We start from the raw sequence: 27023 nt of genomic DNA on the forward strand, positions 1-27023 counted from the left end.
TGGCTATGAGACTGCTATTTCTACTACAATGCTGCCTGGGACTAGCTGTTTCCCTTTTGGGTGTATTGAAGATTCATACCAAATAAATAGTTCAGCAATGGAACTTCTAGCAGAATATGGATAAGTAATTATGGTAGAAGATCTAAACTATAAGCATCAGAATGATTCTATCTTTATCAGAAAGTCAAGAAAGCCCTCTGTTGACAGCAAGCTGGCTTCTCATATATTTGTTTAAATCCCAACCTTAAAAGACCTTCTATCTATCCATCTGCTCATCTGTCCATCCATCTACCCATCCATCCACTCATCCACCCATCCAATCATTCAACAAACATTTATGGGTCCACTATATACTATATGCTGTGCACTGTGTAAGATGCTGGGGATACAACGGTAAGTATATACACAGTTCCTGCCCTCAAGAAAGTCTTCATGGGGAGGGCACTCTTGTAAAAAAATAAGTAGAATACAGTGAAATCCATTTTATAACTGATGTAGAAGCAAAGTTCTATGGGTGCACAGAGGAAGAAGGTAGTAGGTCAGCTTGGGGGAATCAAGAACTTCCAGAGGGAAAGATATGTAAGATGAGGATGAGAGCTGCTTAGAGGAACACGGCAGCTTTGAATGTGTGTGTGTGTGTGCGCGCACGCATGCACGTGTACAAATTGAGGAATAGTGAGAGAGTGAATGAGGGGAACATTCCAGAAACCACTGGCAGCATTAGGAGTGGAGGACACTGGATTAGGAAATAGAAGATAGGTTTTCCTCCTGGGCCTGGCACAACATGGGAGTATGACACTTGGAAAGTCACTGTGCCTTTCTGAGACTCACTTCCCTCCTTAACTAGACAAGATGTTGATATATGGTTTACCTCCCATTTATGGGGATGTGATTGAACATGTGATGGAGCTTTAAGAAGAACATTTTATTAATACAAAGTATTATGATTATAAATGAATTTATCCTCTCCATTCCTCACCCATCCCTCATCATAAAAGGACAGGTCTCAACCTTAAGGGAAAGAAAAGTGACCCATGACTAACAAATAAGACTTAGGAAAGATGTATCTCCAGTACAATGTCCAGATTTTTTTCTCCCTGGCTTCTTTTTGTCTTCCCAAAGTCCACACTTTACCTTACTAACTAGTGCTCATTTTGCTTTTTACATTTGGCCTTTTCTCCTCCTCCTTTCTAACTTCACACTGGACTTTTAGACCTGCTTTAGACTACCATTTCATTATTTTTGCTCCTATGGTGTTGACTATGATGACTAATGGCTGAAAATCTACAACAAACTCTGGGAACTTAATAGGTTAACTTGGGGTGGGCTCTGACACTCAACTAAACATATCAGGACGAAAGCATCAGAAAATGAACTCCCACATCCTCTCTCTGCTTTCCCCCTTCATTACAGATCTAGCACATCTCGGGTTCCCCTACGGGAAGACTTCTCTAGAATAAGACAATATGCACAGCTGCCCTACTAAGACCAGTAATGACTGCCATCTGAAGTTCAGAGCTGAAGCCCAATTATCTACATTTATTGCATCAGATGCTTCAATTCCTACTAGTTATAGGATGCAGAAATACTACACCTTCTCCTGGGATGTAATCTGTCTGCGAGAGGAAAATATGAATCTGCCATGTGGGAAAGGGATTAAAAAAAAAAAAGAAAACTGAGGGTAACTGGCCTGGAAAAGAAGTGTTTTGTAATGGTTGCTTTGACATACCTGAAAAGCTAAGGAGGCAGTGGCGAAGTACAAGGAGTAGGCGGTAATAACGGTAATGGCAGCCTATGTTTAATGAGGGCTTACAGCGGGCCAGGCACGATGCTAAGTGCTTTATTTGCAATACTCATTCAGTCCTCACCACAACTCTACGACATAGATACTATCCTTGTCACAGTTTTAGAGATGAGGAATGAAGAGGCTAAATGACCGGCCTAAGGGACCACAGCTAGGAAGTGATGGAAGCAGTATTCTAACCTGGAGAGAAATATCAGACACATGGTTTCCTAGACTAGCTACACAGGACCATTGGGAGAGCTATTCAAACTATGGATTCTTGAACAAGCCAGAGGACATACTGAATCAGAATTTCTAGGGATGCTTCCCCAGGAAGCAGGATTCTAACCCAGAGAGAAATATCAGACATGTGATTTCCTAGACTGGCTACACATCAGGATCATTGAGAGAGCTGTTCAAACTATCGATTCCTGAACAACCCAGAGGACATACTGAATGAGAATTTCTAGAGATGCTTCCCCAGTAGTTCTGATGTACAGCCAGTGTTAAGCGCCTCTGGAGGACACATGTTTCGTATGATCTGAAGGGACAGATCCAGTATCAATATGGGGATAGCGCAGGGGGCCAGGTTTCAGCTCAATGGGAGAGACGAGTTTCCAAAAGTTGGGGGCGACCCAAGATGGCAGGTGTTGCTTTGGGAGTGAGTGTGCTTCCTATGAAGTGGGGACTGGAAGATCTCTTAGTCAGCACAATATAAACACAGTGACATCTAAGTCAGTTCTAATCTCAATAGTCTATGATTTCCAATTACTTATTCACTCAACTGATATTCACTGAGCATAAACTATATGCTAGAGACTGTGCCAGGCTCTGTCATTCTATAGTGAACACAGAAAATGGTTAGCTAAGGCAATCACAATTTTCACCTGCCTCTCTGACATTGGTAGTTTGCAGTAGCTACGAGAAGGTAGTCCTGTACCACAGCTCAGAATACATTAAGGGGACGTCCTAAATTTTTTCACTCACTGATTCATCTCTTTATTTAGCAACTATTTATTGATTGACTACTGTGTGTTAGATGGTACTTATCCATCATAATTTGTGCTCTCCCTTCCATATACTTTTTACTAGGAGAAGCTGCCTAGCCAAGGGCTACCTGTCTCAGCACCCCTTGCTATTATGTGTGGCCACATGACCGAGTTCTTGCAAATAGAATGTGAACAGTGATGTACACCCCTCAGACCTGGTCCGTAAAAGCCCCCCATGAGGCATTCCTGCACGCTCTTTTTCCTTTTGGCTGGATTGAATGGAGAAAATCTTTAGGGAGACTCTGAAAGCCACTTATTGATGATGGCAGAGCCTCTGTTGGCCTGGGTTGCTGAATGATTGCATAGGTGAGGGCCATCCTGCCTACCTGTCAAACTTGCCTAATACTGTTATCCATACAAGAAATAAACGTCTATCGTGTTGGAGATTTTATATACTTTTTTGGTCGATGTGTTATAGCAGATAGCCTACCTTCCTATGTGAGGTGAACAAGTCAGACTTTGTTCTGTATCTCAGAACTTGCAGCTGCTTTGGGGAGACAAATTATAATCAAGGCTGTGATGAGATAAGCTCCCCATAGTAGCACATAACAGGGGCATCTAAACCATCATCCTGGGGGATAATAGAAATGCCACCCAAGTTGAGACCTAGAGGGTAAACTGGAGTTCATCAGAGGGGAGAGAGGAAGGGCATTCATTCCCATCAGGGCAAAGCCTGGGGCAAGAAAGAGCATGGGATGTTTGAGGAAACTACGGTAGATTCAGGAGGGCCGGAGTGAGGTTAGAGGGCAAAGTTGGGGAGTGGTAAAGGACGTTGCTGGAGGAGTCAGATCATCTATCAGATCAGCAGAGGAAAAGGAGAGTCTCATGTCCCTCTTAGAATACGGGGGTCAGAGGCCCCAACTTTATTGGAGGAATACCTTCTGAGACAGACGTGCTGTTCTGCACGGTTCCCCTTTCTGTCTCAAAGCGTGTGTGTGTGTGTTGGAGGTGAGAAAGAGAGGCAAAGAGAAAGAGGAGGAAGAAAGTTTATTCAGTTATTTTTGAACTGGGTCATATCAGAGAGCCAACAGAGGGTGTTGGCTCTCAGGGTGTCGCCAGCCTAGGCTGGATGAAGGCCATGGCGCCGGGAGATTTGCGCGGTGGGATCACCAGCTCTGGTAGGCTTAACAGAAATGAAGAGCACCAGCCCAATTCCAGTTTAAACAGACAATACTGAAACCCTGCCAGGAAGAATCTGAGCAATATTTTGCAAACTTTAATAACAGCTCAGAGAAACTGATCAGAGCATTTGGCTTTGCCGTGCACTATTGCTTAGCTGGACCCATGTAATAGCAGAGAGGAATGAATCTATTTTTTTTCCATTCCCAGAGAATAATACTTTTCTTTCTCCCAAATGGAGAGGAATTCAGTGAAGTCTAAATGTATTTGTTTTGTTCCTTATTTCAACTTCTCTATAAATCGCCCATAGGGTTTTGGCACTCACTGTTAAGGTAGTCAGCTTAATGCCTGAAATATCTTCTTTTATTGGAAATTGTAGAAACTTTCTTTGGTTGAAATCTTAATTTGCAGCTTTGATGTCCCACTTTCCAGGCACTGACCATGAGAATTAGGTACAAGGTTATTGGATATACCGAGCAGTGGGAGAGTTCCATATGTTATTTCCCTCCGGGACACGGGAAGTTAACAGCTTTCTGGATCCATGTAGTAGAAAGAGCATGAGATGGTTTTGGGATGTGAAATGGGACCAAATCCCAGATCTACCGTTTATGAACTGGGTGACTTTGAAGAATTGGTTTAAGCACTCTGGGCCTCAATTTTCTCTCATCTGTAAAATGAGGACATCCCTGGTAAGTTGTAAGATTAGATAAGGTAAGGTGTGTCAAGTGCCTTGGATAGTACCTTTTAGGAGAATCCTATCAATGGCATTTCCCTTCCTCTTCCTCCTAAAGGCTGAGAAGAGAGGTTGTGAAGCCTTGGACAGCAGCACAAAGACTTGTTTCCAGGTTAGCACATGGTGAGCATAACTCCTTATGCCCAGGCCCATGACTGGGAAAGCTCCATATAACACTTTATCAGTCCTGACAAAATCAGTTAGATGTTACAGAGCTTCCTGAAGAGTCCAAAAGATGAGGCAGATCCAAGAAAATAGGAGCCTTCAAAAACAGAGGCTGCAAACTAGTTATTAACAGAACTGGGACCCTTAGCAGAGTCACTCAAATTTGGCTTAACCACAGGACAAGTGAAATGCTTTGACCTCACTTTGGGAATAATGCTAAAGGAGAGATGGAATGAAATCTTTTTATCTTAGACAGATAAATATTTGCCAAACAAAACAGAACTAGGGAAAAAATGGTGGGGAGGAGGTAGGAGAGAATTATTTTCCTTTAGGTAGAACTGGTGGTTCCCAAGTTGTTTTTGGTGAGGAGTTTGTACATGAAAGGGATTGGAACCTTCTTTCTCATTCATTATCTCTGCTGGGATCTATCTCCTTAAAAGGCCTTCCTTGACTACCCCTCTCCCCAAATAAGGCATTGTCTACCTCTTAACCTCGCTTTACGCTCGTCATAACATTTATCATCATCTGAAATTACACATATCGATTTGGTTTTGTGTTCGTAACTTGTCTCCCCCAGTGGAATGCACCTGTGATAAGATACTGCATCTCGTTCGCTACTATAACCCTAGTGCACAATGCCTGATCCAGCACTCAAGAAATATGTATTGAATGAAGCAATGAACAAAATAATATATGTTGTGTATAGTGACTGCTGTTTTTATTTTTAGAGGTTAGGAGGATGATAAGTAAAAACAAAATTTAATTATTGCTATAAAATAAGACATTAATAATAGATCATTTCCCAGCAAATATAGCCACTTTTTTCTTGATTTATAAGCACTTTTAGAATTGGAATTGATTTTTATCCACTTTTTCTTACATAGGTATCCTCAAAAAGTTCAATGTTTGGCTAATGAATTCCAAGTTACATTTAGATAAATATGCTTATACTTTAGAATTTCATCCCATTTCCTGGTAACCGGAAAGTATTATCCAAATAAGCTGCCATTTCTATCATCATTTATCTTCAAGTCTGCTCAATTATCTCAGATATATAAACTTTACATTTTAGGGTAAGATGTCACTCTCAGTTTATTAACAAATAACAATACGTATTATAAACACCTTAAATAAACGTGATCACCATAAATCTATTTTTTCACACATGTACTGGTGTCCACAGGGTTTAAACATTTTGATAAAGGAAGACTCGTTTTTCATCAGGCAATCAAACGTGAGTCTCACTACAAAGTGAGAGGGATCTTAGCAGTGGGAATTGATACAGCTTCAGAAGAGACTTGACACTTCAGAATCAAGTTCATTCTGCTCTCGGTTGTGGGGTCCTATTTGAATAGTGGATGGGGGAGGCACACAGAAAAAGGACAACCCTGTGTGGCAGTTAGTGTCATGACAGTCCCCCTGGAAAACAGGCAGAATTCACAACTCATTTGGGACTCTCTCCATTCTTTGTAAGGTGTTGTGTGTTGCGTTTTTCTGTCTCTGACTCTCATTCCCTCTGGAATGTTCTGCCTGTGCTGGGAAGATGATGTAACAGGAATTGCAGACCATTGACTCTGGAGCAGGCATTTTCTGCTGTGAACTATGTGACCTACTATACACGAATCCCTTCCAGCCATTGTAGGTGGGGACAGTAGTACCTGCTTCTAGGGTTGTTTAAGATGAAATAAGCTGATGGTACACTGCCAGGCACTTAGTAAGTCCTCAACCAATGAATGTTAGCAGTTATGAAAAGCTCTGTTTGGTGACTACTTCATACCCTTAACCGATTCCCCCACAAATTCCACATTGCAATGATATTTGTTTTATTAAAATATTGAAGCAGAAAAGCCCCACCTGAGCAGCAGAGTCCCATGTGCGAGAGAGTCCTAGCAAAGACTACAGAAGTCGGCAGCCATGAGCCTTCACGGCATTACGCGATTATCCCCTGCAGCATTAAACTCCGTGGTATCCAGCTGAATTCGCAAAATAATAAGAATTAAATGCAGCCCAAATAGTAGCACTTTCCCTCATCCGTGAAAGAGCGGCATTCAACAATGAAGCTCTCTAGTTAAACTGCCAAGTGTGAAGCCTAAATTTAAGATGGGGCAATTCTGAGACAATTGATTACTGCATCTAAGATTATGGGTGTTCTTGTGAACTGTTGAAACTGATGAAACAAATATAAAATGGTGGATTATTACAGACACAATTATGGGAGAAACCTTGGCTGGGCTGCCTAGAATGGTTCTGCATTGCTATATGGGAAGATTATTGAAAAGCGGTCACAACTCACGCCTACAAAAGGCACTGCAAACAATATCCATCTTTAATAAGACATTTGATATAGGGACTGAATAGAACAATTTATTTCATTATCAAATTTGACCCTTAAGATGAACAGACACATTTTAGGAGATTGGAACCCTTCCCTATGCTTCACCTGAATGAAAACAAGAACAAACAACAGTGGTTCTCAGCACAGAACCACTAGGAAGACCAGGCAAAGTGAGGCCTCAACACAGTCAGAAATTTACCTTCTTGGTTTCTAATCAGTTTCTGAGAAGGCCAGAGGGCACAGCAGATTAGTATTTGTGTTTGGCATAAGACAGACCCTACAGCTCTGTCACTTCAGAGCTGTATATTTTCAGCCAGTTTCTTGTCCTCCATCAGCTGTGCTCTTCCCGTCTGTAAACTGAGGACGGCAATCATAGAAGCCTCTCACAGGGTTGGTGTGAGGCTCTGGGTTAAATGTGGACATGAATGATCCCATTCAACCCTTGAAATAACTCTACTGTAAGTGCTTTGTAAATGGTAGCCATTTTCCATAACTCCATTCTGCTTCTGCAACTTAAAAACTTTGTGACCTTGGGCAAATTACTTAACTTCTAGGTGCAGCTGTTTTCTCATATGGAAAAAGATAACGACTAATGATTGTCTCTACCTGATCAAATTGTGGGAGGAATGAATGAGTTATGTATAGTGTGCTTATCAGACAGATGGCAAGCCTCTATGGGTTAGCTGCTATTGTTATTAATACTACGACTACTGCCAACTATTTTAAGAATCAATCAAGTCTATGATTGAGGATGGAGGGGAGCAACCCTTCTTGGATTGTGATCCTAAGAGCTATGTTTTGTCAAACTGATGACATGATGGATGCCCTGGACCTGCTGTTCCTCTGCCCAGCTGCAGTGTTCTAGAAGACTTGTTTATGGTCTGTGGTGTGCCAAGATGAACCATCTGAGTTACATCACAGTGCCACTCAGAGCCTCTCTCTACAGGAGAAACTGGAGGGTGGGAAGAAAGAGGCAGAGGCCTCTGTTTGCTCAGGCCTCTCAATTTTGTAGGGCCTTGATTGGCACTTTTGATTATCCAATAAATTATTTTTTGTTATTAAAACCACACAAATATAACAATTAAATGTCAACATTAAAAACACAGCAAAATATTGATAACTGTGTCTCAGCTTTGTTTTATTTTCCTTCTGTTTCTCTCTTCCTCCTTTCCCTCCTTCCCTCTGTTCCATTATATTGGGAGCCTCAAAGAACGGAAGGAGCCAGGGCCTTTCTCAAACTCTGACACGGCTCGATACCACCCTCTCTACCAAAGTTCTCCTTGACCAAGATTTGAGCTGCCTGCATCTGGGATTTGCCCCCCAAAAACATCGGGAGGCTGTGTAGTAAGCACGTGAGCTCTCTAGTGAGGCATACATTGGTTCAAACCCCAGCTCTAGAAATGCTAGCCTAAGCTTCTGTTGACCTTCTCTGTAAAATGCAGGTAATAATACCTCACTCACAGGACCACTAAGAGGGTTACACGAGATCATGCATCTGAGATTTCAGCAGTACTTGGTATACAGTATAGGATCATATATACTAGACAATACTATTCATCTCAAGTTTTAGCATCCCAGCATCAGAAAGTTAGTACTCTAGCCAGCCAGGATTTTCCTCCTTTGTTATTGTGGTAAAATATACATCACATAAAATTTACCATTTTAACCAGTTTTAAGTGTATAGTTCATTGGTATTAAGTACATTCCCATTGTTGTTCAGCCATCATTTCCTCTTATTTTGTGAATAAGGTCCCAGAGACTCTGAACCATATCTTATGACTTGCCCAAAGTCACACTGAGTCTTGGATCCTATATCTTTCACCCTTTCAGAGTTCCCTAGAGTTTGGAAGGATCTCTTCTTCCTTTCACGTGGACTCAAGTTTTGGAATGAGTAGCGAAGTTGTGTATAAAATTACAGCATTCATTTGGTCAACATATTTATTCCATAAATATTTATTGAGCATCTCCATGAAAAGGACACATGCGAGAAATCTGGCAAAGAGAATCTTAGTTATTCCTTATGACAGCCATATTGGTATTTGGTTGGTATTATTTTTCATTTTATAAATGAGACCATGAAGGCCCAGAGAGGGTTGGTAACTTACCCAAGGCCACACAGTAAATAGTGGAGATGGGATTCAGTGCAAGGGGAATATGACTCCAAGAGATTCTGGGTGAATCTGGTGACAGAGCTTAAGGTATTTTAGGGATAAGATTTTTTTTTCCTTGAGCCATAACAACACAATATCCATATGGCGGAGATTTTTTTGTTACCATGGGAAAAGGAAACCAACTCCTCTGTGAACTACAGGTGCCTGAAGTGGTTGAGGAATTAGGTCTCCTGCTCATAGACTGAGAACATTGTTGAATTATCACACCCGAGTATTCTTATGTCTTGGGGATGGGCTGCTGATGGTGGTGGTGATAATGATGATGATGATGATGATGATGATGATGTTGGTGAGGATGATAATGCTGATAACTATCAACCATGAAGTACCTACTACATACCAGATTCTGTATTAGGTATACGCATTCATGTAATATTTGCTAGGCATCTTCTGTTTTAGATACTGGGAATACAGTAGCAAGACAAATACGCAAGATTCCTATTCTTATGGAATTTACAATCTAATGAGCAAGAAGGATATTAAACAAATAATTGAATATGTTATCTTAATCCTCAAAACAACCATATGAGGTCGGAATGATGACAATAATAACAAAAACAACCACCACCCTTCTATTTACTGAGCACCTACTATGTGCCAGACACTCTCCTAGGTGCCTTCCATAAAAAATCTATTATTCTAAGATTACAGAACCTCAATGAAACTTCCTCACACCAAAGTCGGCACAGATGGGTTTGTCTTACACCCCATATTTTCTACTATATTCTGCTGTCTTGGGCTAAGCCTTGGCTTCATTTTCTATCTAGACCATTTGTTGCTGCCATCCTAGGTTTAGATCCCAACATCTGGGACTAGAACACAAAAGGGTTTGGGTGCTCGCTTTCCAGCAGCCACCAGGTCTTGGTAGGCGAGAACACCTTTTTTTCTTCTATCAAACATAAGGGGAAGCACAGAATCCCAGCCAGACCATTGCTTATGAAGTGCCTCATGGGGGCTCTGCAGAAACCAGGTGTCCTCATCTTCTTCACTCTAAAGAGCCCTGGATGAGACATCATTTTCATAGGGGCTGGGCTTTCCTAGGGCATGGAGTTAATTAGGCATGAACTTGGTCATTCTTTTGCATGAGTCAAGGATATCTCCACTTTCCTGAATATCCTATACAAGATGGTGATAAATTCCTATAATAACAATAATAGTTAAATTCGTGCAGCTTATTTTATTTCTCATAAGTTGTCCGAGTCAATCCTCGTTACAACCTGGTAGGATATCTTTATTTTACAGATGAAACTCAAGTAGCCCTGTAGAGAGGGCCCCTTGGCGAGGAGCTGAGTTCTCCTGCTAACAGCCACATGAGTGATGCTGGAAGCAGATCTTCCAGCTCTGGTCCTCAGATGATTGCAGCCCTGGTTGACACCTTGACCCCAACTCCATGAGAAACTTTGAGCCAGAAACACCCAACTAAGCCACTCCTGGATTTATAACCCTCATAAGAGATAATAACATTCGTTGTTTCAACAGCTAAACTTGGAGGTAATTTATTATGCAGCAATGGATAACTAATACAAATTTTGAGAGCATAGAAATTCACATGTGGAGTCAAATGGTTCTGGATTTGCATTCCAGTTTTGCCAGTTATTAGCTTTGTAACCTTGGGCAACGCATTCTACCTCTCTAAGCCTCAATTTTCTCATCTGCAAAATGGAGATATTAATAGTGCTTATGCTCTAGGTTTTTTATCCCCCAGAGTAAATGAAATAACTCTTGTTAAAAACAGTGCGTGGCACAGAGTAAGCAGTTTGCATGTGAAGCTATAATTATTATTGCTATTATAATCTTTTTAGCTCATTTGGCAAATATTTGAATTACAGATTCTTCTAAAAGTACCAACCATAAGCCTTGCTCGATTGGATTATGCAAAAGGAATCTTTTTACTAGGAAGACATGCTCAGTCAGAGAACACAGGTTTTGGCTGCTATTGCCCGGGGTGCTGAAGGACACGCCAAGATTAAAAAGCCCTCACCAACCAGCAGCCAACTGAGCTTTTCTCTCCTTCTCCACAAAATGCTGATGAGCAGCATTTTGTCATGTAACTATGATTACACTGAAGAGTGAATCCTCCATCACCCCATCATTCAATCACCTCTTCATTCGCCAGCAGGAGCCGAGAGCTTGGCTTCACCTTCCCCTACAAACAATCACCTGACCTCCAGCTCATTAGTCCCATCGCTAGGATAGCATTCATTGATTTTAGGGGCCCGAGTCCAATATTTCTCTCGAATCTGTCTTTTTAGGGTCTGCACTGAGGTCAAAATGAACTACATATTCATTTTCTGGAGGGCATTTTCTGATGTGAGGGTGATTAGAAATTTTTTCCTACTTCCCATTCTTCATATCCAAGTTTCTATTCTCCTTGGCCCCGTGGTTCATTCCATCTCTGTAATTTGAGGGCAGGTTTAGAAGACGGCTCACTTTGGAAACCATAATTTGTCTGCAGTCACCACATTCAGAACCGGACTCATTAAAGAAACTTATCTCTCACAACATTGTTCAAAGAGATGAGTGACCCTTTCTCACACTGGCACCTCTGCCCTTTTTAAGAAAAAGACCATTTGGCTCACTTCTTAGACCAAATTTATAGGTCAATCCAAACTTATTAAAACATGTTAGTCACATGTCTTGATGTGACTATCTCATCAGGTGATGGACAACTTCCTCATAGAGAAGTTTAAGACAATTGTACGTTGTTGGAAACAATCCTGACTCTTAATAAGCCCCATGGGGATATCGCCTGGGGACAAGAGACGTGATTGTTGATCTTGACTTGCCCACTGATTAGCTATGTGAACTTGTGCAGGTCACTACAGCTCTCTGAGTCAAATCGGTTTCCTCATTCATAAAATGGGGAGACTACTACCTGCTTCACCTAGTTTTCAGGGTTTTTATAAAGATCAAATGAGATGATATCAACAAAAGTACTCTGAAGATAATAATTGAAATAACTTCAATTTGTATACACATTCCAGTCTAACAAGAAAATCTACAATAAATAAACGAGTTTTAACCAGCCCCCTACCTGCCCCCCTAATACAAAACAAAACAATGACATTTGCAAGATATGTGCCATAAGAATAAATCAAACCGTATGGACAAAAAAAATTTAGAATTTATGTCAGGCAAAAAACACTACAGAAAGAAAATTAACACAAAGACGACAGATTGTCAACATATAGGCAATGTTGAAAGCCTGAAAGTAGGTATTATCTTGAATTTGCAAGAAAGTCAGACAAATAAACAGGAAAAGAGGTAGTAAACCTCCCATCTTAAATAATTTAAAGGTTTGAGCAGTCTATAATCTTATAATAGGGAAATCTAACTGGCTAAGAAGTATATGAAGCTATGCCCAAACTCCCTGATTATCAGAAAATGCAAATTAAAACAGCCAGATTCTACTTTACATCCATCAGATGGGCCAAAATTAGAAATCTGGAGAATGCCATCCACTCTGGAGGGAATACACACTGGTTCACCCATATGGACTGTAATCTGACAGGACTTAGTGAAATTAGACACAAAGGTGCCCTATGACCCTAGGAATCTCCGTCCTTGGTCTAGAGCAGAAAAATTCTTCCCAGGTCTTCGTGTGAGGCAACCCAAGTGCATGTAACTAGGGTAGCAGCTAAGTAAAATGTGATGGAATGCTAGGCAGCAATTAGAACTATGGACTATCTATCTATCTACATCTATATATATATCTCAATGTGGATAGATTTCCAAAACAGTGTTGAATGAAACAAAAAAAAAGAAACTATGTGGTCTATAACACAATACAATATCATTTGTATGGATTACAAACATTCACACTTAAAACAGTAGTATAGGGCCGGCCCCGTGGCTTGGCGGTTAAGAGCGCGCGCTCCGCTGCTGGCGGCCCGCTTCTCCAGCCATGCTGAGGCCGTGTCCCACATATAGCAACTAGAGGGATGTGCAGCTATGACATACAACTATCTACTGGGGCTTTGGGGGAAAAAATAAATAAAATTATAAAAAAAAACAAAAAAACAACAAAAAAAACAGTAGTATACATTAATGACATGTCAAATACACTAGAGTTTTTGTTTAAGTGGGTGGGGACTGGAAAGGAAATCAGAAAAAAGAAAGAAGAAGAAAAACCTGCACGAGTCCCTTGAAAGAGCTGAAAAAACCGTGTCCCGAACCAAGCAGTACTGTTAACTCAACTCTGTGCATGTGAGGTCCAAAAAGAAAACCTGCATGCAGAGTACGATCCATTTTGTAAAAACTATATACCCAGGTGTTACGCCTGAAAGATCAAAAGCATTTGTGATGAAATATTAACAGAGGTTATTTTTGGGTGCTGGAATGGGATGAGACTCTTATTTTCTTCTTTCGCTTATCTGGATATTCTAGACTTTCTACAATGGACATACATTCTTTTTGTACAAAGGAAACCAACTTTACTTAAAAATCCTAAAGCTATGTATCATGTTTTTCTATCTTAGTAACCTGTACACACGCTCATGGTGTGGGGCTTAGAAGACCTGTGTCCCTGAAAGATAAGTTGAAGTCCTTGTTTCTGGTTGTGCTTCTCATAAAAACGGAGAGGTGCAACACGTTAAAGAGCTGAGCCTTTGGCAGTCGCATTTGCCGAAAGAAAGAATTCTGCACGAAGAGAGAGAAAGTGGCATCCTGGGGCAATGATTTTCTTTCGTTGGCTCCCCCAAGAAACTCACGAGTGTATGGTTAAAAACATGGTCTCTAAGAGCTGACAGGGGTCATGGACAAAAACGCAGTTATTGTATAGTGTATACATGATGTATAGTGTATACATATAGTATAGATATGAAGCCAAAGCTTCATCATGATGAAATATTTGATGGGGTTGGTAAATCAGTGAACAAATTATTGATAATTTGGATTAGCGGGTGGGATTTTTGGATGCTGATCATTAGTGTTCTTATAGTTGAAATACAATGATAGTTTTTCATGTCATTGGCCATGGTTAAATTCCTTGTGAGAATAATGATGATATATGTCGTATTTATTTTAAGTAGTATTTTTGTGATTGTTTTTTTAGATTTTTCTTCAAAGCCTTCTATTTATGGTAGATTAGGGTTGACTGTAAGTGGTGGAATTGGTTGTGGCATTGTGATGAATTTTAGTGGATCTTTTTAAGGTTTGATAGTTTTTAAAACTTATTTGGGGGGAATGTTAGTTTTTGGTTATTCAACAGCTATGGCTACTGAACAGGTCCTTTCACTCCTGTTAGAAATCCACTGGCAAGGAACATGAAAAATATCTGCCCTTCTCCCATTCAGGCATCAAATAATGCCAGTGACCTTTGAGTCTTAATAACTGGGATTTGGGAACATTTGCAGCCCTTTCCATGGGTTGGCCCTTTCTGTACATTTTTGCAGGAAAAACAATCCATTCACATTTATATATGAGAAGAATGTGTTATTAATAATGATTAATAATAGCTGACATTAGAATTTCTCTGAGGAAGGGAACTATCTTTGCTTGATAAAATTTTTTGATGAGCTCTACAGGGTGGAAGGAGACTAGCAGTCAAAACCACAAAAATTGATGATAAAATGCCCTGAATGAGATAGTGAGAGGAATTTTGTTTTGTTCCCAAAAGGAAGGTGGAACGAAAACTGGGAAAGGGGGAAGGAGGAGAACATTTAGAGAGGAACCAAGAGGCGGATAAAGGTCTGAAGGAATAACTACGTAATAGTCCTCTGTGGGGTTTAATAAACAGGGATGTCCAACGATCAATCTGAAGTTGTTCAGGTCTACAAACAACTTCTCTTCCCTGCCACAATTTTAAGTAAGATTTATTTCTGGAAATAGGAGATGAGGCTGAGTTTTACATCAGGGAGGCAGCATCTGGAGAAGCAAGAGCCCAGAGTTAGAGGAACCCTGCGGACCCTCAAGGCTCCTTAGAAGCCACAGCAGTCCTGACTTTCACACCCACCCTATCCAGATCTTCAGAGTGACCACAGCTGGCAAGCTGTTTACTCTCCGCTTTACCAGGAAAACAAAACCAAGGCATGACAAAGTTGGTAGATAACTGCCTTTTTGGTAACTGGACAAGTTATCAAAGATTGCTGAATCTCAAGTTCCCGTGCTTAGACACTGTGAGGCTTCTCCAGTAACAGTGAGCTTCTTCAACAGCTTGGATTGGAAACAATCATACTGAAAATATTAGGCATACCAATAATGTACTCTGGATGCTAGAGGGAAAGGAGAGATGTGACATCAATTGACCAGGTATTGTCCCAGCTACGTTTACATAGCTCACCTTATTTAATCCTTATTATAATCTTTGGAGGTGAGTATTATTAACCCCATTTTACACAAAAGGGGGCTGAGCTCAGAGAGATTAAATCACTTGCCCAACATTTCATAGAGTTAAGGGGTGATGGTACCAGGATTTGACCCAGACCTGTTTGCAAAGTCTAGTCTCTTTCTACTCTGCTACACTCTTTCTTTTGAAGGAACAATCAAAAGATATATAGCAGCTGCCTTCCGGGAATTTTTAATAAAAAAGGACTGACTGATAACCCCTTCTCTTTTGATGTTTCCATCATTTCCGGTGATGCGTCTGTGCATTTATCACAGACTCTTAAACCTGTAGGGAAGCTCTAGTGAGCCCTAAACAGGAAGATCTTTCTGGAATTGGGGTGGGGGTGGCTGGGGTTTAAGGTGAATTTTGGTTGAGAAAAGATAACCCAGGATAAGGGAGATGGGAACCTACTTTAGGCAGAAGAACCCATATAACGGATGGGTGAGACGTAGCTGTAGGAGGCAGCCAGCATGGAGGCGGAATCCGCAGAGCTAAAGTGGGGAGCATGGAGGAAGGTGGGCATGGATATAGATGTGCTTTTCAGTTCCAGGCAAGTTAAGTTCCCTTCAGCTAAGCAAATACGTATTGACTATCTATTCTGCACATATCAAGCACTATGCTACATGCTGGGAACCCACAGATGAAGACGGCAGGGGATGCATGATCATTAGGAGCTCGGTCTAATTGGAAAGTATAGTGGCTACTTTTGGTGGCCTCCGAAGTATTCTTTATCCCTTTCCCCTTCCTACAAGGACCTCAACTTTTCAGCCACAGAGTCTCAGCCAATCGTCACACTCCCATCACTTTTGCACTAACGACTAGTTTAGGGACGGGTACCTGTCTTTCACTGAATGAATCAGTGAAGGCTCAGAGCTTTCATCTGCTGGTGAGAAGAGAAATTCTTTCTTTCCATCTGGATATCAATGAGAAAACTTGTGCTAGGAGCTGTGGTAATCATTTTGATACCAGGAGAGACTAGTCTGAGGGTAAAAGCAGGAAGACAAGATCAAAAGAAATACAGAAAAATGCAGCCCAATGACTTTATGAACTTCTGAATCAAATTATACCTGAAGCCTGACACCTCTTTTCATTTATGTGAACCAATATATTCCAGTTTGAGTTGGATTTTCCATAACATGCAGCAAAAACATAATTATTTAAGGAGATATAAAAATAGACCATTCTAATATCATATGGTGAGTACTATAATAAAAATATGAACAGAGTGATATGGAATTTTAAAGGAGAGCCACTGACCCCAACTCTGGGATATAGAGAAGCATTTCTAAGGAAACAATGATTTAACTGAGCTTTGAAGGATGAACTCGAGTTAGGTGGGGAAGGAGTTTCAAGTAGAGGGAACAGCATGAATACAGGCACAATGGCAAGAACTATATGATATTTGTGAGGAATGTCAAAGAGTTTGGTATTACTAGATGATAAAGTGCAAAGGCTGGCTGGCAGTGTGGCTGGAGAGGAGTTTGGGTTTCACTCAGTAGGGGAAAAGGAGACAAGATTTTAGGCAGGAGAGTGATGTGTCCAGATTTACATATGGCTATAAAATGGAGGATACAATTAAAGGAGGCAGGGAGCTCAGTTAGGGGGGATTAATTCATTCACACTCCACTCATTATACCAAATGGTGTTAGGCACTCACACACAATGAACGATAATTATGGAAAACAGACATAGTCCTTGCCCTCAAGGAGCTTAATGTTGGTTGAAATTATTGTAGAGGTTCAGGTAAAGAGATAGTAAGAGGAAGAATGGGACATTGTCTCTGGAGATAGATGGGTAGGGACATTTCACTGGTGGAAGACATGAAATTTCTATATAGCAGGAACTGTGCTTTAGTGACCCTAAACATAGCCTAATGAGCAATTGCTCCAAATGAGCAATAGTTTTCCTACACCAAAAGCAACTATTCCACTTCTGCTCATGATACAGGGATCACAGGGTGTGATTTCCACAGTGAATATTTCTTTTGTGTGTGTGTGTGTGAGAGAGAGAGAGAGGAAGATTGGCCCTGAGCTCACATCTGTGCCAATCTTCCTCTATTTTGTATATAAGAGGCCACCACAGCATGGCATGATGAGTGGTGTAGGTCCGTGCCCAGGATCCAAACCCGCAAACCCTGGGCCGCCGAAGCAGAGCACATGAACTTAACCACTACCCCATGGGACTGGCCCTCCACAGTGAATATTTCTATCTTTATTATTCCACATGGAATCCTATTCTTACTCTTGGCTACTCTTGTGTGAACACTGGCTCTGATTATAGAGCGACAAAAGGACTGTTAGCCTGGGATCAGACTGGTGGCCAACACCGACGGACTGGTGGTGGCTCCAAGAAGGGTGGTGGTGAAAAGAATGCTAAGATCACTCGGATTGATTTTTGATGTCTGCCATGGGCACGGGCAAGATTTGATGGCAATCACAACTGTATATTTGCTAACCTAGTATTAGCCCGCTGCTTGTTTTGGCCACTATCTGATAAAATGATGTGAGTAGGTGACTTTATTTTTTTAAACATCAGACGATGTACACCCTCTTCTGAAAACAGAAGTGCAACAAATGGAGGCCAATTAAAATATGATCACTGCTAACTGACAAAAAGCCCCAGAAAGCTTTCTTATTAAAACACTCTTTTAACTTCTTAACATACACTTCTCCTTAAAATACTCAACTCACTAAAACAAATCCATTTTAAGATAAATACAGCTATAAGCACCTCTTTATTCATGAGAATCTGCTCACGCTCAAGGACCATCCGCCGAATGGAACTGCTCCTATTGTCAAAATACTACTTGGGCTGACAATTATTTCATTTTCTTAAATAAAGACGAATATATATATATTGTGTGTGTGTGTGTGTGTGTATATGTATATATATATGTATATATATATATAATTTTTTTTAGCTGCAGTTTCTGTCCTCATAAATTATTTTAGATATCCTATACAATAGCACCTTCTAAAAGATTTTATATCTTAGAAAGCAAAAAAGGTAATTCTAATGACAGGTAACTTCTCACTAACAAAAGACATGAAGTAATTCCAGGATTTCTGTGTATTGTCTGTAAGATAGCAGGCTCCCTTTGCTCTTGCTGTAAGCAGCAGCTACACTCCCTTAGGATGATCTGAGATGAAATGTAAACTTTAAACGAGATTATTTTTCAACTCTATTATGAACATCTGAAGGAGTCCTGGGTGGAAGGCGTTAAAGGCCCAGCATGCTGTTGGCCCCATCACTAACTGGGTGACCGGAGCAGGCAGTGGCCTCTAAGTGAATGAGGGTGACTCTACAGTCCAGGTTCTGGGGTGGGAGGCTTGATGGGGGGCCTGAGGATAAGCTAAGCCAATCTCCCTCTGTGTCTTAACTTAAGCCGAGTTTCTGGCCTTTGGGACAGAAGGGACAGCCAGTCAGGCTGACTAGGAATCACGCAAGGAGAGTGGTCTGTGCTGTGGGCAGACATGCCAGAGAACGCTAGCACGCCACTTCATTGTCCAATCGCTGGGATGGGTAGGAGGCCGAGGGCAGGTGGAAATAGCATGGAGTTAGTGCACTCTGTGTTTGAATTCTGGTTCATCAAATACCAGTTACCACCTTAAGCAAGTTACTTAAACTCTTTGAGCATCACTTTCCTAATATTTAGAATGGGAAAAATAAGAGGGTGACATAAGGATGAAATAGAATATTTTATATCAAGTACCTGAAACAGTATTTGCCATGCAGTGGGCACTCAGTAGATGGGAACAACCTAAACTTGTTCATTTAGTGAATACCCGCCAATACTCCAAGGCTCAGAGTATGAAATGTTGGGCAGGTAAAACATTGAGATCAAAAGTCAGTCAACAAACTGTTTTTCCTGCTAAGCTGGGCTAAGTTCTAGAGAGTCAAAGACAGGGTCTATCCTCTACAGCCCTATCATATTTACCATGTGTCAAGTACTGTTTTAAGTACTTCTCATTCAGTCAATCCTTACAACTCTATTATTATTATTGCCATTTCAAATGCATAAAACTTAAGATGCACAGAGGTTAAGTAACTTGCTTGAGGTTACAGAGCTTAACCCTGGGACAACACTACCTCCTATTACTGTTGCAGTGGTAGATATGTGCACAGGGTCTGATTCAGTGAGACCCAGGATGGACTGGTCAAGTGGTGGTGGGTGAGTGGTAGAAATCAGGAAAGGCTTCATGAGGGAAGTGATCTAGGATTATTCTTTAAAACCTTTGAGTTTAAACCTAAAATTATACCTATTGAGGTGTATTTTGTAGTAGTGGTTAAGGAAGTTGGGCAGCCACATTTAACACAGATAGGCACCAGGTGTCTCAGATGACGGCAGGGTCCCCGCTGCTGTGACCTGGGGGTCAAAGCCAGCCCTGCTTTCGTTATAACTAAGGTCACTATCTGATTTGAAATGAGGTGGCAGAGGTAACCTTGCACCTGAAGGTTTCTTGTCTGCCTAGAGCCCGCTAGATCTTTTTACACCCCCACCTTCTCTGTGAGCACTGAAAACCTCTTCCTTTTCGGTTACTCCTGCTTTAGAAGTGCTACCCCCAACTACTTCCTTCTCGGAATGGAAATTTAATCTTCAAAACTGTTCTGCGCTGCTGGCCCCAGAATTAAAAGCAAGCACCTTCAATGCGGAAATTAAATTTATTTGATATACCTGTGCACGTATAAAATTGGATCCAGAGTCCATTTGGTTTGCAGCCTCACACAAAATGCTTTTAGCTATATTCTGTTCCTCATATCTAATCTGCAGTTGAAAGGGGGTCGAGCTCAAAGACCTTGTCTCATTCTGATCCCGAGCAAGGTGATCATTAGCCGAGAGCGGGCGTCATTTTCCGTTAGAGCTTCTCCCCATGCGCGTAGTGTAATCGACAGCCGAGGAGCCTTCCTTGGGGAACTGAATATTCAGTTGACCGAACTTTCATTAAAAAAAAAGAAAGAGATACCCAGGGGGAAAGATACTTCAATTATAAATATCTGTATTTCATTTTACACTCCCCTTTCTGCAGCTTCCGAGTCAGGCTCTGGCTGGGTGCCGCAGAGGGCAGAATCCGAGGTTGGTGTTTGCATGTATCTTGGCTTTAAGAAGACGCTAAACGAAAAAAGATTTGTCCTTCTTGAATCCTCTCCATGCTCTGCAATTTAACTCCTATGGAAAACTGTAGTTGTGTTTTCTTCCCTACGCTCATTTAGGACACTTATGCGCCTAATAAGAAACGAAGACGGGGGGAAATGAAGAGGGAATGGGACTGGGTCAGAGTGCTGGCTGCCAGGTCACTTTTGCTGATCCTTGGAGGACCAGGATGGAGACAGGGGTGCTCACGTAGAGATGGGCTCTGTCAGATGATCTGGTCTGATTCTCTCCTGTTGCAAGTAAGGCCTTACCCCATGGACCAGAAAGATTGGGTGACTTGTCCCAGGTCCCAGCCTGCTATCGGCAGAGCTAGGAGAACCCTGTCTTTTTCCTTTGGCCTGGGCAGTGCTCCTCCATCTTGACCAGTGGTCATCCATGTTCCCTGTCCAGCTCAGCAGCCCTTCTTGCTGCCTTTCTTTGCTTGTTTATTTTTTTGCGCCTTCTCTTTTCTTCTCTCTTGCTTTTCGAATTTCTCTCTCTTCTGCCCTCTCTTTCTCTCACTCCTTCTCTTTTCCTTCACTTTTTCCTCTCTCTTTTCTGTATATTCCTCCCTCTTCCACATTCTCTCCCTCTGCCCATTCCATCCTTTCTTCCCTTCATTTGCCAAATTTTGATTGACTGCCTATTATGGCAACTGTACTAGGCACTGGGAAGACACTGGTGGCTCAAGTAGCACCCATCCCTGCACCGTGCCAAGTCTTCAGAGGCATAAGGCAAGTCCTACCTTTATCCTCTGTTGGACCCTGGCTGCTCTGCCAGTCCCTGCAGCAGTCCTGGGCCTGTAGGAATTCCTGCAGAATGTGCCAATGGCATGAGTAGAGTGTGGTAGCACTGCCGAGAAGTGAAGAGAGATCCCATGTAATGAGAAGCTGAGCTGAGCACAGGCACCTCAAGGCAGCTTTGATGGGGGAGAGCTGGCAGCCATCAGGGAGGTAGGAGAGCCCCTGGCCAACGTAGCTGCTTTAGTGAGATATGGGACACTGCTTGGATATTTCTCTGTGAACCAACTATAGATAACACACATCCAAACATACCCAATCTTTTGTGTTTGTCAAAACTAAGTAGAGTTGGGAATGGTTGGTATTTCAATGAGAAACCTCGTGGAAAGGTAGTGTACTATTAGCTCTCCCTCTTCATGGATGTGCAATCTCAGATAAATCACATGTGAGGGTTAACTATATGTGTCAACTTGATGGGGCCACAGGCTGCCCAGATATTTGGTTAAACATTACTGGGTATATCAGTAAGGGTATTTCTGGATGAGGTTAACATTTGAATCAGTAGACTGAGTAAAGCAGATTGCCCTCCCCAGGGTAGGTAGGCCTCATCCAACCCACTGAAGGTCTGAAAAGAACAAAAGACTAAGTAAGAAAGGATTTTCTATCTCTCTGCCTGACGGTCTTTGAGCTGGGACATCAGTCTTCTCCTGCCCTCAGACTTAGACTTGGACTGAAACCTATACCATTGGCTCTCCTGGGTCTCCAGCTTGCCAACTACAGATCTTGAACTACTCAGCCTCCAGAACTGTGTGTCAATTCCTTATAGCAAATCAGTCTCTCTCTCTCTATTCTATTGGTTCTGTTTCTCTGGAGAACCTAGACTAACATATCATGTTTCTATTTCTGAGTTACAGAACTCAACCTTCTCAATGCCAAAATGGGAATAGTGGCAAGACATATTTTGCACCATTTCTTGTGCAAATGCTTAAATAATCTATAGTAAATTATCATAAGCTATAATGTCCTTTTTTATTATTTTAAAATAGAATGTCCTACTTGTTTTGTATTTATGAGGCTATATTATATATCCCTTGTATCTCATGGCCTAGCAAGTTGCCTTGTAAACAGTAGGTCCCCAATGGGTCTTTGGCATCATTGCCAGTGATAACAGGTATTTTGGGAAGTTTATGTTCCTGAGGTTGCTGCTGCTGAGATGAGGACACGGAGTAGTGCTGCATTCTCTGTGCCTCGCGTAATCTCTGACGTTTAGCACGTGTTCAGTTAGGTAAATGGACAAATAAATTAACCAAGTAACCTATCCCCCAGCCAAGGCCAAGCCCCAGAAAAGATAATCCGACCAATGGCTATAACACTAATAGGCAACAGAGAGGTGACTTAGATGAAATCAAAACCCACTTATTCTTAATTCCGAAATATTTATCCAGTATCTGCTATGCACCAAGAAGAAAATGCCCAGAACGGCAAATATAACACTTGGGTTAAAAAGTTCTCACATTTCATTCTTGTTGAAAGGTTCTATTGTAGCCAAGAAAATTGTCTCAAACACTTTTTAGAAATAGGTGAAGTTTAAATGACAATGACAATCACCACCATAACAATAATGATGCTTAAACCATAGTCTCCTGCAAGTAAAATAGATTCCATCTATGCGAAAATTGGCCCCATCTGTTGTGGGCAAAAGATGAAGGATGTAGAGGAGGGCGGTGGGAATGGGGGCCAGAAACCACTCATTTTAGAATATAACAAGTTTTGAAAAATCATTCTAGAGTCAATCTCCTATACATCAAGTATTAGGCTGCAGTGAATGGTCCTACCCTGGGGTCTTTCAGGCCAGGGTTGACAGGAGGGTGAAGAACAGTTGCAGAAATGGCAGTGATGTAACATTCAATCTTCCCAACTGCCTTTATCAGTGCTGTAGCCTTCTTGTTGGAAACAAGAAAGTTCCAGAGATTATGATTCATGCCACATGGAGAGAGACAGGGAGCTATGTTGGAAGAGATTTAAGTAATACCCCCTATGTCATCATCTGTCTTGCCATACCAGGCTCTCTGGAGACAATAATTAATAACACATATCTAAATTGTTTCCATTCTCTCTGTCCTGGGGCCTTGTTCCTTCCTCTTTCCTACTTCCATTTCTTTCCAGGACAAATGAGTCATGCGAGTCCCTCCACTTCCTACATGATCACACCACATGACGAACCTTTCAAACACACCAGTGTCCACTGCACGGCCGTGATGTTTCTCAAACTCTCCACTACATAGCCTGCGACTTGTCTTTACTTAGTCTCCTTGGCCTGTTTTTCCATCTTCCTATGGCCCCTCTCATGCTGAGATTCACCCTTTGTTCCTCTCCCAGATTGATTTCAGATGCTATGATCGACAATTCTGTCGACGATTCTGTCTGTTTCCCCTGTACTTGCTCATCCCCTCCCCAAACCAATGTCTCCTGCTGAGGTTACCATAGACCAGCTATTTCTAGTCCTTCCCTTTGGTTTCTCATATTTCTTCCCCATTGTCTTCCTCAAATGTTCTCTCAATCCTAATTATCACCATGGGCCTCAATTTTGTTGAGTTGATGCCTTTGGAATCTTGACACCTGCACAAACTTTAAATTAAAAAGCTCACTAGGGCCGGCCCGATGGTGCAAGCGGTTAAGTGCGCGCGCTCTGCTGCAGCGGCCTGGGATTCGCTGGTTTGGATCCCGGGCGCGCACTGATGCACCGCTTGGCAACCATGCTATGGCGGCATCCCATATAAAGTGGAGGAAGATGGGCATGGATGTTAGCCCAGGGCCAGTCTTCCTCAGCAAAAAGAGGAGGATTGGCAGATGTTAGCTCAGAGCCGATCTTCCTCACCAAAAAAAAAAAAAAAAGCTCACAGAATCACCTTCAAATTGATGGCTTAAGCTGCATCATTGTGATGAAACCAATATAGACGGGGGAACGGACTACAGAGAGAGGGAAAATCAAAAACACCTGAATCTAAAAAGAGCCAGGTGTGTGCCTTCTCCTTTATGTCTTGTCTTTCTATAATTTGTGCTCCATTCCCGTTGTGGAAAAAAATTTAGATTTACAAAGAAAGAGAAAAATAATAAAATGAGGTGTCCCTAAATCCTATCTCCTGGAGACAGCTATTGTTAACATTTTAATACCTACTCTTTCAGAATTTTTCTGGGTATAATGGATACAGCATAAATAAATGACTGTATACATACACATGTACAAATATATTTATTTATTACACATAGAACTTAAGAATAACTAGTGTAAACATGTGTGGTTGGCCTACAAGTTACAAATAGGTTACGTTTTACCAAGTTACAAATAGGTTACGTTTTAACAACTTTTCACATTTGCTATGAGAAGACATTTCCTGATTGAAACAGTACTATTCCTGGTGTTTCGTTTCCCAGGCTAGACCTCAAAAATTAATTTAACCTAGGAAAGATAAGAACAACTTTATCTACTATAAAATGGGCAAAACAGAAAACCTGATCTCCAATTTCAGTTCTGCCAATCTCACATAAAGCCCCAGTATAGGTCATGCTTCAGTCCCAAGTGTGTAACACTAATGGGTATGAAGCTCTCATTTTCCCATCTTTAAAACAAAGACAATAATTCATATCTCAAAGGCTTGTAAAAATTCTCTTAAACCACATATATGAAAATGGCCAGCCCCCATTTTCCATCTTTAAAACAAAGATAATAATTCATATCCCAAAGGCTTGTAAAAATTCTCTTAAATCACACACATAAAAATGGCCAGCACCTAGTAAGTACTCAATAAATAATTACAAAATGGGCAGCAAGTCCTCCTTCACTCAATATATTTGCATAGGAGATATTCTTTTTAGCCACAGAACCCATTGTTCAAAGAGTCTTTTAGGATAACTTGGATTCAAGCAGATTATAAGAATTCAACCTCAAATTTAGCAACTGCACTGCTCCCACCTTTGTCTAAGCCCCCTCATCCCTCATTTCCTGATAGGTTACTAATCCTGAGCCCTGCCTGAGCTAACTCATCTCGTACCACCACGCATACTCCGGACCCACTGGCCTCAACAAACTGCTGCAGATCCTGTGTAATCATCTCACTAGAAAAGGCATTCAGAACCACTGACTGCTGCTCTTTGTTATGAAGGTAGACAAAACAAAGTTAAGTACCCACCATGTTCCAAAGTCCCTCCATGCAATTCCTGCTGTGTTCTGGGCAGACTAAATGCCAGAGAAATAGTATCTTTCACCCACAACAGCCCATGATTTAATTAGACACCTTCTGCCAGAAAGATGGTCAAAAGTCACCATAATAAAAAGAATCACTAACCCAACCCAATTAACCATTGACCCATCCGAAATGTTGAGACCGCAGAACCCAAGAGACACACAGAGATCTTTTCTGACTAAGTTGCCTTTTTGAAAATACAAATAGATGATTATGACATTCTAAGAATTTCTTTATCTTTTGAGGACTAGCTATTTTCTTGACTCTCAGGTCAGATTGTCTTGATTTCTTCAACAGAACTCCTCCTGAAATGACCAGATGAAATCTGCAAGTACAAGTCCCAGCATCCCGGGGTTCATTCAGTTCAGGAGGTACTCAGAGGGTAGCATGGATTCTGGGCTAAGCCCTGAGGGTGATCTTGCTACCAGCATGATCTCAGGTTTCATATTCCCAGGTGGAAATTGGTCAGCCTTGGCCTCCTGTCTCAAGGGTTTGGCTGGTCCAGAATCACCATCTGGAAACCTGTCTCCCATGGGGCTTGTTAAGACCAGTCGTGACCTTGAAAAAACGAAGTGAGTCAAATCCCATTCTTCTCCCTGTGTTCAGAGTCCTATTGGACACTGATCCCTTTTTTATTACGTACAGAGCCATTTTTAAATGAAATGCTTTCCTCTGACCTTGCACACCATTCAGGTAAGTGTTCCCTTACAGGTTGCTTTATTCTGGCACGAGGGATTACTCTTGTTACAGCAGACAGAAATAGCCTCACATCCTGGGCAAGCGAGCTGTTAGAGATAACCTGAGATTCTACCCACTGGAATCGGGCAGACGCTGCGAGTCTCAACCTTTCTTTCCGCCAGTGAAAAACGCAAACATTTGCAATGGAAAAAATAAAAGGAGGTCTGTCCTGTGAGCTAGAATCCGCTGAGCCATTCCCCACCTGCAAATTTAAAAGACACTGCAGCAGAACAGGAAGTGGGTTGACGGTTAGTCATTTTATTTTTCCTCCTCTGGGACTATTGCAGTTCTCTCTATCTGTGACATGAAAGATTAGTCTGTGCTTTCATTACAGACTACCTTCCTCATCTGGATTTTTTTGTGTGTGTGTGTGAGGAAGATCAGCCCTCAGCTAACATCTGATGCCAATCCTCCTCTTTTTTTACTGAGGAAGATCGGGCCTGAGCTAACATCTGTGCCCACCTTCCTCTACTTTTATATGAGACGCCGC

The 27023-nt window shown here is 41.6% G+C and overlaps 1 protein-coding gene across 5 annotated transcripts in view; it reads right to left on the reverse strand.

The window, feature by feature from the left end:
- Positions 1-27023, reverse strand: part of SAMD12 (sterile alpha motif domain containing 12) — a 380602-nt gene that overhangs the window by 33241 nt on the left and 320338 nt on the right. The window lies entirely within an intron of this gene.

The sequence above is a fragment of the Diceros bicornis genome, chromosome 21, assembly GCF_020826845.1.
Source record: "Diceros bicornis minor isolate mBicDic1 chromosome 21, mDicBic1.mat.cur, whole genome shotgun sequence".
In the NCBI taxonomy this organism is placed as follows: Eukaryota; Metazoa; Chordata; class Mammalia; order Perissodactyla; family Rhinocerotidae; genus Diceros; species Diceros bicornis.